At 39.9% G+C, this 10666-nt stretch overlaps 1 pseudogene; it reads right to left on the bottom strand.

The window, feature by feature from the left end:
• Nucleotides 1–8219: 8219 nt before the first annotated feature.
• On the bottom strand, nt 8220–8957 carry LOC105719529 (replication factor C subunit 3-like; annotated as a pseudogene).
• Between the last annotated feature and the right edge of the window lie 1709 nt (nt 8958–10666).

Below are 10666 nucleotides of genomic sequence, written 5' to 3'. Positions count from 1 at the left end.
CAGGGTAATGGGAGTTTTATCTATAAGCCCCTGACTGGGGCTGCTGCCTTTCTTTCAGAGTTGTCCTGACCAGAGAGGAGGAATCTGGAGAGGCTGTCCTGCTACAGTGGCTTTATGGCGCTGTCTTGGGCTCCACCCAGTATGAACTTCCAAACGGCTCTGTCTACCCTGTGAGGTGAAAACCACCTACTCAAGCCTCAGTAATGGAGCCCCCCTCCCTGCCCCCACCACCACCACCAGCACGCTCAAGTGTCTTAGGTCAACTTCAGACTGCTGTGCTGGCAGTGAGAATTTCAAGCCAGTGGATCATAGCTTGTTGGGCTCTGTAGGGGTGAGATCCACTGAGCAAGACCACTTGGCTCCCTAGCTTCAGCCCCCTTTCCAGGGAAGTGAACAGTCCTGTCTCACTAGCAATCCAGGTGCCACTGGAGTATTAAAAAAAAAAAAAACTCCCACAGGTAGTTCAGTGTCTGCCCAAAAGTTTGCCTAGTTTTGTGCTTGAAACCCAGGGCCCTGGTAACGTAGGCATCCAAGGGAATCTCCTGGTCTGTGGGTTGTGAAGACAGTGGGAAAAGCATAGTGTCTGGGCCGGATAGCTCTGTCCTTCAAGGCCCAGTACCTCATGGTTTCCCTTGGCTGGAGGAGGAATGCCCCACCCTACTTCTGCTCAACCTCCATGGACTGCACCCACTGTCTAACCAGTCCCAGTGAGATGAACTGGGTACCTCAGTTGGAAATGCAGAAGTCATCTGCAGTCTGTGTTGGTCTCACTGGGAGGCTGCAGACCAGAGCTGTTCCTATTTCACCATCTTGCCAGGGAACCCCAAGAAACTTCTTCTTTTAGTATATAACAGTGCTGAAACTTGAACTTCGGTCTGTTAATCTAAAATCTTATTAAATCATTAAACCATTATTTAATGTAATCTTTACTAAATGCCATTGCTTACCAACTATACACAGTATAATAGTTATGGCATTTGTGTTCAAGATGGAGGTTCAAGCCCTAACTTTGCCATATAACACTGTGAATAAAGGAAACTCATATTTGCAGGTGTTTCCATGTGCTCAAGGATGCATGAAGAGGTATTTTGATTATTGTGGAGTAATGACTGTCATATCTCTGGTTTATATGGGGGAAAGGCAATGGTGAACAAACCAGATAGACTAATGAAGGAGGTGTCAATTCCCTGCTTCCTTTCATTCTCTTCAAAAGTATAAATGCTTTTGGCATTAAGGGTTGGGAAATGACTTATTCTGAAGTACACAGAGGAGCAAATAATTGCTTTTAGGGTATTTTTCTTAAGAAAAATATATTTTAATGTACTGTTTACTAAAACTTACACTTCTTACATATTTTAAAGTTTTTCTTCTGATTTTTAAAAATGTTACTGAGCTCCATAGGTTTAAATCATGTTTCTTTTTAATAAAGAACACTTAAGAAGGAGGAGGAGGAAGAAGAAGGAGGAGGAGGAGAAGCTGCTGCTGCTTGCTATTTTTACTATGTCCTGAAGTTGGCTCTTGTAGAAGGAAGAACAAAGAAATTACTCAACATTTCCTAATTTAATGGTCACAATGAACTCCAGTACTCCAACATACAAGAGCATCAGGAGGGACTGGCAAAGAGCATATTTCTCTCTCACTTAGAGTGCAATGATTTAGTGAAACTGCTTGTGTTAGTACAGGGAGTGGGCTTGGGGTTAGGGACTGCTGGGGAGATGGGGTAGGAAGGAATTCTTAGAGTAGGATCACTTATCTGATAAAAAAAAAAAAGAATTACATTTTATTTTAAATCTGGATGTAATCATAAAAATCATGGAGGTCTATCTTTTCATTTCTCCAATGAAGGAAAGGAGGCCAAGACAGTTTACCAGAGTCCTAGGGTAAAGTATGACTCTTAACACCACCTGCTAAGCTGGTACAAAAGTGAATTTGAGCAATAGCTAATGAGGTTCCTTCTAGGGTTGTACAAGAATCTGCGAGTCCTCCATGAAGTACCTCCAGTGGGATACGGATGTCTTATCTTCACTCCATTGTTGCTAATACCCTGTTCAAGGATCTGGGGTCTCTTAAAACTAACACATCTGCTGCAACAGAGTTAAGCTCAGATGTGGAAATCTCTGATTCTGAAGCCCCCAGATCAAAGTAAAGCTTTTGGTGGCACCACAGACTTTCCTGGATGCAACCAGGAATGGGGCCTAAGTCTGCCCTATACATAGGCCCCCAAACTCTATCTTTCTAATAGATTGAGGGGAAATATGCCATCTCTCTCATGGCCCATGCTGTTTTCCCTTTCCATTATCCAGTTCTACACCTATAATAGGCTTCTGCATGAGTTCAGATTTGCACAGTTAGGCATAATGGATAATATTCACCAACTTCTGACTCACACTGTGAAAAAACCCATAAAAGAGAAAAAAACAAGGATCTGACAACCTCCCTGAAACAGAAGAGAAAAAATACAGGAAGCACAACCCTTACAGCTCTAACTTGGCATGGTTCTCTACAGCAGCAAAGTAAAACTTAATTAATATGTCAGGAAATGATCACATTGCAAGGGCTAAGATTATTTCCCATTTAACTTCATGTTGAATGTTAAGCTACAATTCAATAAATGCTGTTTATTCAGGCCACCCCTGCAGGTATCTCCAGGAGCTGTGTGCTGGAAAAGTTTGAGGATCACTGAAGTAGGCCAACACCCTCATTTTATAGGTAAGGAAAATAAAGCCCAGATATACTTTCTGGAGTTGCATATATCACTGATGGCAGATTTAGGTCATAGTTGAGTGGATGGAGGCCTTAGAGTTTATGGTTAGCTCGGGTAAACCACATCACTTACTTTAATCTATAAAGAAGGCCATAGAGCCCAATATGCTCCTAAACATGAGCAGTCCCAGCCCATGCCCCTGATACTCTCGGCTTAGGCCCAGTAGCCACAACACCACCTATCTCACTAATCCCAATCACACAAAAGGCCAGGGCTGAGAAGGCTCCTCTTGTTGAAACTGATCACTCATCTTTCCCATGGACCACCAGGACTAGCCCTTTAATTCTTATACCCATCACTATCTAGGTCACTGCTGGGTGTCCAAATAACTCAAGTCATCCATTAGCACTAGGACATTTTCCTCACAGGGTTCTGGACACTGTTAACCTAAGCCAAATTTTTACTCTTTTCCAAGCTCCCAAGCCTTTCCATTATGTTTGCTGGAACACGCCATTTGGCGTCACAAAATTCCCAACTTCCTCAGCCTCTCTTTTATTGAATTTCCTTCACCTCCAGAGCTCACTGGTACCTGGCCCACTGCAAGGAGAGTGTTTCTTTGGGAAAGCTCTTAGTGGTAACTGCTTTTTTTTGCTCACAATCCAAGTACTACAGGACCTGGAAGAGGGTTAGCTGTTCTTAATGCTTATTGCTGGATTACTTATCCTCCCGTTTCACAAACCCCCACAAGGAAAATCTCTTCAAATGCACGTGCCATCAGACCATCCAATCCACCGCCCTTCTTTGTTGTCTTTTCCTGATTTCTCATCACTCCCTTTTTAGCTGTTAGAAATAGCATATTACCAATATTACTATAACTATTTTTATGACTTCTATATCCCATTAAAATGCCCAAAATCCACAAAATAAAAGAGAAAATGGGAAAGGGAGAATGGATGATAAATAAAAATAGAAAGTACTTTAACTGACACAATAGAGAAGACACATAACACCTGAGCTGCTGGTGGTGGTTTGGGTATGAATTGCCAAAAATAAGCAAGATAAAGCTCACCACAGCCCCATCTCACCCTCAGATGCACACGTATTTATTACATCAGGTACTTGTGAAGTCAGGGAAGCTAGATGAAACTGAAAAACAGAAAACTTACTTGAAAGTTTGATTAAGGAGCAGTGAGAAATCTCCATCTCCTTGTCTTTCCTAGAACCCCAAGGACCTGTCCCTTCCCCACTCTGGAAGAAGCCTGGTTATTTACTCTCCCAAGGTCTTAATTGATAAAACCTTGGGCCTTGAGAATATGGGGTACAAAGAAGGATGGGGGTGATGTTTTGATATTGAAAATAAGAGATTAAGAGCAAATCTGTCTGCTGAAAAGCGAGTCACCAGCTCTCTCCCTATTCAAATCCTAAACCCCAAAAGTCAGCTTTATAACAGCAAACTCGAATGGGAGATTAAAGACTCCAAGACTCACAGCAATTGACCTTTGGCAGTCCCACAAATAAATAGCCTGGGTTTCCGTCTGATCAATCTACAATGAAGTGCATCGGTTGACAGGCACTACTGCCCCACCACCATCACAACTGCCACACCCTATGCCCACAAACAAAACCACATGAAGAGTTGCCAAATATCAGCTCAATGTATGTTTCTAAGAGCCTAGGATGATTAAGCATTTGAGAAAGTATTTAACATAGAGGTCAGAGATAAAATTCAAAAAACAGGGAAAGAAACAGAAGAAAAAGAGGCAATACTGTGAGTAGAAGGAAACATGAGAAGAGTTAATATCCATAGGTATTAAAAAGCAAAAATATTGACTTGATTATATTGTACATGGTTGCAATAAAAGGAAGACTATGAGAAAAATAAAGAAACATTAGAAATAAAAATAGGCCAGGCATGGTGGCTAATGCCTATAATCCCAGCACTTTGGAAGATGAAGGTGGGAGGATCACTTGAGCCCAGGAGTTTGAGACCAGCCTGGGCAACATGGAGAAACCCTGTCTCTACAAAAAAAATACAAAAACTAGCCATGCGTGGTGGCACATGCCTGTAGTCCCACTTATTCAAGAGGCTTAGGAGGGAGGATCACTCCCAGGAGCGATCCAGGAGTGAGCCCAGGAGGCGGAGGTTGCAGTGAACGAAGATTGTGCCACTCTACTGCAACCCGGGCAACAGATCAAGGCCCTGTAAAAAAAAGAAAGAAAGAAAAAGAAATATTAGATATAAAAATGATAGGAACGTACATTTAAAAATGTATTGGGCATATTTAAAGGCAAGTTAAGGAAGCCAAACATAAGAAAAAAGTGATTAAGTTTTTTCTAGCATTTCTATGTCTGTTAAGGATATAATGATGAATGTATACATACAATGCTATAGCAATAAACAATACACACATACACAGAAAGCATATAGGTAACTGAAGGGCAAACTGAATAATAATTACAATAGAAAAATTATTAACTTACTAATTATGCTGCTAATCCCATTTAAATATTAAAATTTTATTTTTATGAAAATTTTTCTTTTTCCAGTTTTAGAATAATTTTTCTTTCTTTTTCTCCAATTACCTTTAATACAAGTATACTAGGGTACAGTGTATAAGTGTACTTAACACTTTGTAAACTGTATTTTCCCTAGTTCTATGTTGATAATAGAATGGTTATGGTAATAGATTTGTAATCTACATGAATTTTTCAATATTCCTTTATCAACATGTATAATCAAGGCAAAAGACATTATATAGTCCAATAATCAACATTAGCAATTCTATAGCTCTGTGCTGTGTATACTGGAGTAAATGTATACATTAAAACTTATTTTTATGTCAGGAGTCAGTATCTTGTGTCTGCTTATTTGAGGGACGTATTTTTAAACTGAAAATGTAAACGAAATTCATTTTTATAGACGTATTTTATTTCACTGTTCTCTACATAGCAGTTAGTTGCCTTTTAAAAGAAATCGTGAGTATTGCTATTTATTTAATAATACAGTTAACAGAGCTACGGAGGAAATTACAGCAATAATAAATGTGGTGTCAGTGAAATAATTGTTCCACTGTGGCTTCCTCACTGAGTCCATAAGTCAACAAGCTGTGTGAAAGTTTGCCGCTGATTTTTTCTGGGCACTAGATTTGCGTGTGATATAAATATCCTATTTGTACCATATGATTGCCGGAACTCAGTGAGCCATTTGAATAGCAGTTAACACTTCACTTTCTGTCCTTCTGTTTTACTCATGTGGTATTTGTAGAAAAAGTTTAGTTGCTCCAATGTTCTTTTAAATAATTAAATTGCTGTTGGCTGTATTTTCCCCTTAATATAGTGAGTGGTTGAGAATAATTCATCTTGAAATTGAGTAATAACCATGACTGTGTGTTACAGGAACATAACTAGTTTGGATTTATTTGAAAATGCTGTTTCAATTAGACTCAAATAGTAAATGGAGAATTTTTATCGGCATGAGGCAAACACATTCTACTACTACAATTTCTTGCACTACGTTCTCAAATTTATTTTCTTCTAAGAATACCATTGGTTGTTTCAATGCTGAGACTCTTTGTTCAGGTAACATATTTGAGCCAAAGTTTCTTCTGAGAATCAGCCTCTCATTGGCAAACATGGCAGTTACTAAATAAAGTCCTGGAGGGCAGGGAAGCTGCCTGAGTCACTGCTGCATCACTTCAAGGTTGGGGCCCACAGCGGGGGCTTAACGAGTTCCAAGGAAATGACTGACTAGTATTCTTGAAACACAGCATGTATCAGTCCACTGGGCCCAGGTGGCTCTTCTGAGATGCGCTCATAGACTCGAGTTCTACACGGTCCATCGGAGCAAATAACAGCACATTGCTTATGTCTGACACCCTAAAGGATTTTCCTTCTCAAATCGGCCTATATCTATTCATTCTTCTCTCAAATGTCAGTGACTTCTCATTCTCAATTTAAGAAAGCATGCTTACATTTGCCGGTTTAAAAATTTGCACACACTCAAGGAGTACAAGGGTAGTTTTGTTACATGAACATATTGCATAGGTGAAGTCTGAGCTCTTAGTATAATCATCATCTTACTAGTGTACATTGTACCCATTAAGTAATTTCTCAGCCCTCATCTCTCTGTTCTCCTCTTACCCTTCTGAGTCTACAATGACTATTATTCTACACTCTATGTCCATGTATCATTCTTTACTTTTCAAAAAAAAAAACTTTCATTTTCGGTTCAGGGATATATGTGCAGATTTTTTATATAGGTAAACTTGTGTCATGGAATTGGTGGCCGGGGGTGGGGGTTGTACAGATTATTTCATTACCCAGGTACTAAGCCTGGTACCCAATAGTAATTTTTTCTGATCCTCTCCCTCCTTCCATCCTTCACCCTCAAGTAGGCCACTTTCTTTATATCTGGAATCCTTCTTGGAATGATAGGAAGACTAAATTCATTCATTCATCTACACATTCATTCAAAATTATTATTGAGTCCCCACTGTGCCAGGGACTATTCTAGGAGCTCAAAATTTACCCACCTATCCTGGTGCTTATACTGTGGGACCTAAGACAAGAGTACAAATTAACAAAATGTGCCATATGCCTAGCTATATAAAGCCATTCATCAAGTTAACAAATGACTGAATAAAATACATTTTCTTTTCCTACCCTAAAAAAATATGCCTTTATGAATTTTAAGTTCAAGTTTAGAATTCTCAAACCCCATGAAATTCCCTGCCAGAACATAAGGGTGTAGTGAGGAGAGCCAGCCTTCAGTCCCTGGCTCCCAGCTGAGGCCCAGGTCTCCCTCCTTTTATCCTCTCCTCTCTTCTGCCCTGAAAAGGTCTTCCTGCATATTTGTGTGGACACTTCTAACCCTGTCTAAGCTCTATTTACACTTTCTGAGAACAACGCATGAGTATAGGGGTGAACTCAGAAAGAGACCTATGGAGACCCTGGAAGCAAGCTCAGGCTCACTTGAGAAAGCAACTCCAAGGTTCTCAGTATTCACAGTATGGACTATTAAAGGGGCTAAGTTCTCTGTGTGGAGAGATACTTCCTTTACTCCACCAGGAACCAGCATTTCAGGCTTTCTCCTGTAACTACAGCACTGCAAGGCCTGACTGGGTAAACTATAGTGGTAGACCCAAGTAGCAAAGAGAAGTCCCCTAGCCTCGGGGATTTTCTTTACCAATCTTGCAGATTTTGCTTTTTCTTCACTGCCAGTGAAACCATCTGAACAGAAAGTTTTCTTTTTCAGGACTTTCTTATTTTTCCCTTTAGTAGTAATTCAATTTCTTCAATAGAAATAGTTTTATATATGTTATACACAGACATACTTATTAAATATATATATATTTATATTTATATTTATATTTATATTTATATTTATATTTATATTTATATTTATATAGACCAATAATAGATTGTGTGTGTGAGAGAGAGAGAGAGAGTTCAGCAGTTTGTGGCTTTTAAGGAATCACTCTGTTTCATGTGAATTGTCAAATTTATATGCTTAGGCTTATTTATAATATTTTCTTATCATCCTTTTAATGTCCATGTGATATTCTGCTTCACACATAAGCTGGGCTTTTCTGAGATTTCTGCAGGACTTCTCTGCAAGTCTATGGGTCAGTTGTGAAGGAAGATTCAGACCTTCCTTCTTGCACACAGTACATAACACAAGGTAAATCTCTCCAATGCTGGGAACAAGCACACAAATTGCCCAGCACCTACTACAAATAGGTGGTATCATATTAGATGTAGAATTACAGCACAAGATCAATCTGCAGGTGGACATACACTTTTCCATGGTTCTTTGCAAGGAATGATGAGCATCTTTGGTGAATTTGTCAACTTCTATCAATAATACCATTTTTAAGTATCTGAGAGTTTGTTTCAAGTTGCTGTGATTGAGCCACTGTTTTCAACATCTTCTGAATTACTACCTGGTCAATATTTCCAGCATCACTGGGATTAACTTCAAGGTGGTAATTACTTGCAATGGTGCTAATTTCAATTTTTTTAGATGGAGTTTTGATGGTCTGATGTTCAATTCTCAATTTTTCCACTCCAACACCATAAAGTTCATGTAGAACGCACATAGCACTTGGCTTTTTTCCAGCACCTGATGGTCCATGCACTTAAAGGTGAGGAAAGTCACCACCCTGCACCAGGTTGTACAGCTGGGCCACCTGCTCCCTGTGATACTCCATCCATCCCAGGACTAGGGCTGGTAAGTATCCATCCAGAGGCTCATGAAAGCTTGAGTTCCTGGGGTCTGATGCATGAAAGTCTCACACACGTGTCTGTCTTTTTAATAATGACCATTCTGGCCAGTATGAGATGGTATCTCATCGTGGTTTTGATTTGCATTTCTGAAAAGACAAAACTTAATGCTAGTTTGGTATATGAAATTTGTATTCTGAAGTCAACTTTAACTCACAGAGTTACCATATATTTGTAATATCTCCTATCTGCCTGCCCTGAAAGGTGAGACTATCAACTTAAACGGCACTTTCACTACAAGGTGTGACTGCAGAGGAAACTAGGGGATCCGTGCTAGCATTAGAAACATTAAATCAAACACTGATAATGAACTTTTCTAGCTGAATCTGGCAGCCATGAGATTTTCTGCAGAGTCCAAATCCCACCTAAATCTCACTTGTCTTCTAACTAATTCTTCTTTGCTTTCATTCCATTCTGACCACCAGTTTTCTGACTGTGATTGTTAACATATAATACTTTTCCATGTATCCATTTCTAAAATTATAGCTTGCTTTGTGATGATTACAGCTTAGAGGGATGTATCTTCTCTCCTTAACACTATTGGTCTGCAAATCACCATGTAGCAAAGGTTATTTCTATGGGAGTCCTGCAGATGGCCAATTTCTCAGGGAGACTTGCCCTAATTTTCATGTGGAAACATCTCCCCAGCCTCATCGTAGGTACCAAGATTCATATGGCCTGTGAGAGAAAGGAAGTCAGTCTTCACTCCACTTACACCTGTGAACCCAAAAGTATCTGAGACAGGTCTCAATCAATTTAGAAAGTTTATTTTGCTGAGGTTAAGGACACATCCATGATACAGCCTCAGGCGATTCTGAAATGTGCCTAAGATGGTTGGGGAATAGCTTGTTTTTATACAACTTAGGGAGACATAATGCATCAGTCAATATATGTAAGATTTACACTGGTTTGATCTGGAAGTGCCGGACAACTCTAAGTTGGGGTTTCCAGGTCATAGGTAGATTTAAAAATTGTCTGATTGGCATTTGGTTGAAGGAGTTATTATCAATAGAAAGGAATGTCTGGTTTACAATAAGGGGTTGTGAATACCTAAGTTTTATTGTGTAGATGAAGCCTCCAGGTATCAGGCTTCAGAGAGAAGAGACTGTAAATGTTTCTCATCAAACTTAAAGTCTGTGTTGATGTTAACACTGCTCAGCTTTTCCCTGAATTCCCAAAAGGAGGAGGGTATAATGAGGCATGTCTGACCTCCCTTCCCATGATGGCCTGAACCAAGATTTTCAGGTTAACTTTAGAATGCTCTCAGATGAGAGGAGGGGTCCATTCAGATGGTTGGGGGCCTTAGACTTTTATTTTTGGCTTACATGCCCAAGTTCAGATTGTAAGATCAAAGTCATAACAGAAGATAAGTACAGCAGGCTGAACCACAGAAGGAGATCCCAGATGTAGGTGATCATGATGAGACCTAGAGAGGACTGATTTGGGAGGACTAGTGATGAGCTAAAAACCATAAGGAATACTCTGAGGACGGTGGAGTATGGTGGGAGGACATGTACTTTTGACCAGCGTAAAATTCAAAGTTCAGGTTATCTGTGGTCAAACAAAAAACTCAGTCCTCATCACTGCAGCCCACCAGAGAAATATGAATTCCCGACTTTTCAAGAAGTCCCAAAGGCCAAGCCAGGGCACCAGCTATAACCCTGGGCAAAGCAGCTTTCT

Source organism: Aotus nancymaae, unplaced genomic scaffold, assembly GCF_030222135.1.
Source record: "Aotus nancymaae isolate 86718 unplaced genomic scaffold, 86718_ANA_hifiasm-v0.15.2.pri h1tg000038l, whole genome shotgun sequence".
NCBI classification, from domain to species: domain Eukaryota; kingdom Metazoa; phylum Chordata; class Mammalia; order Primates; family Aotidae; genus Aotus; species Aotus nancymaae.
The sequence above is the reverse complement of the archived record's forward strand: the minus strand, read 5'-3'. Positions and strand labels throughout refer to the sequence as shown.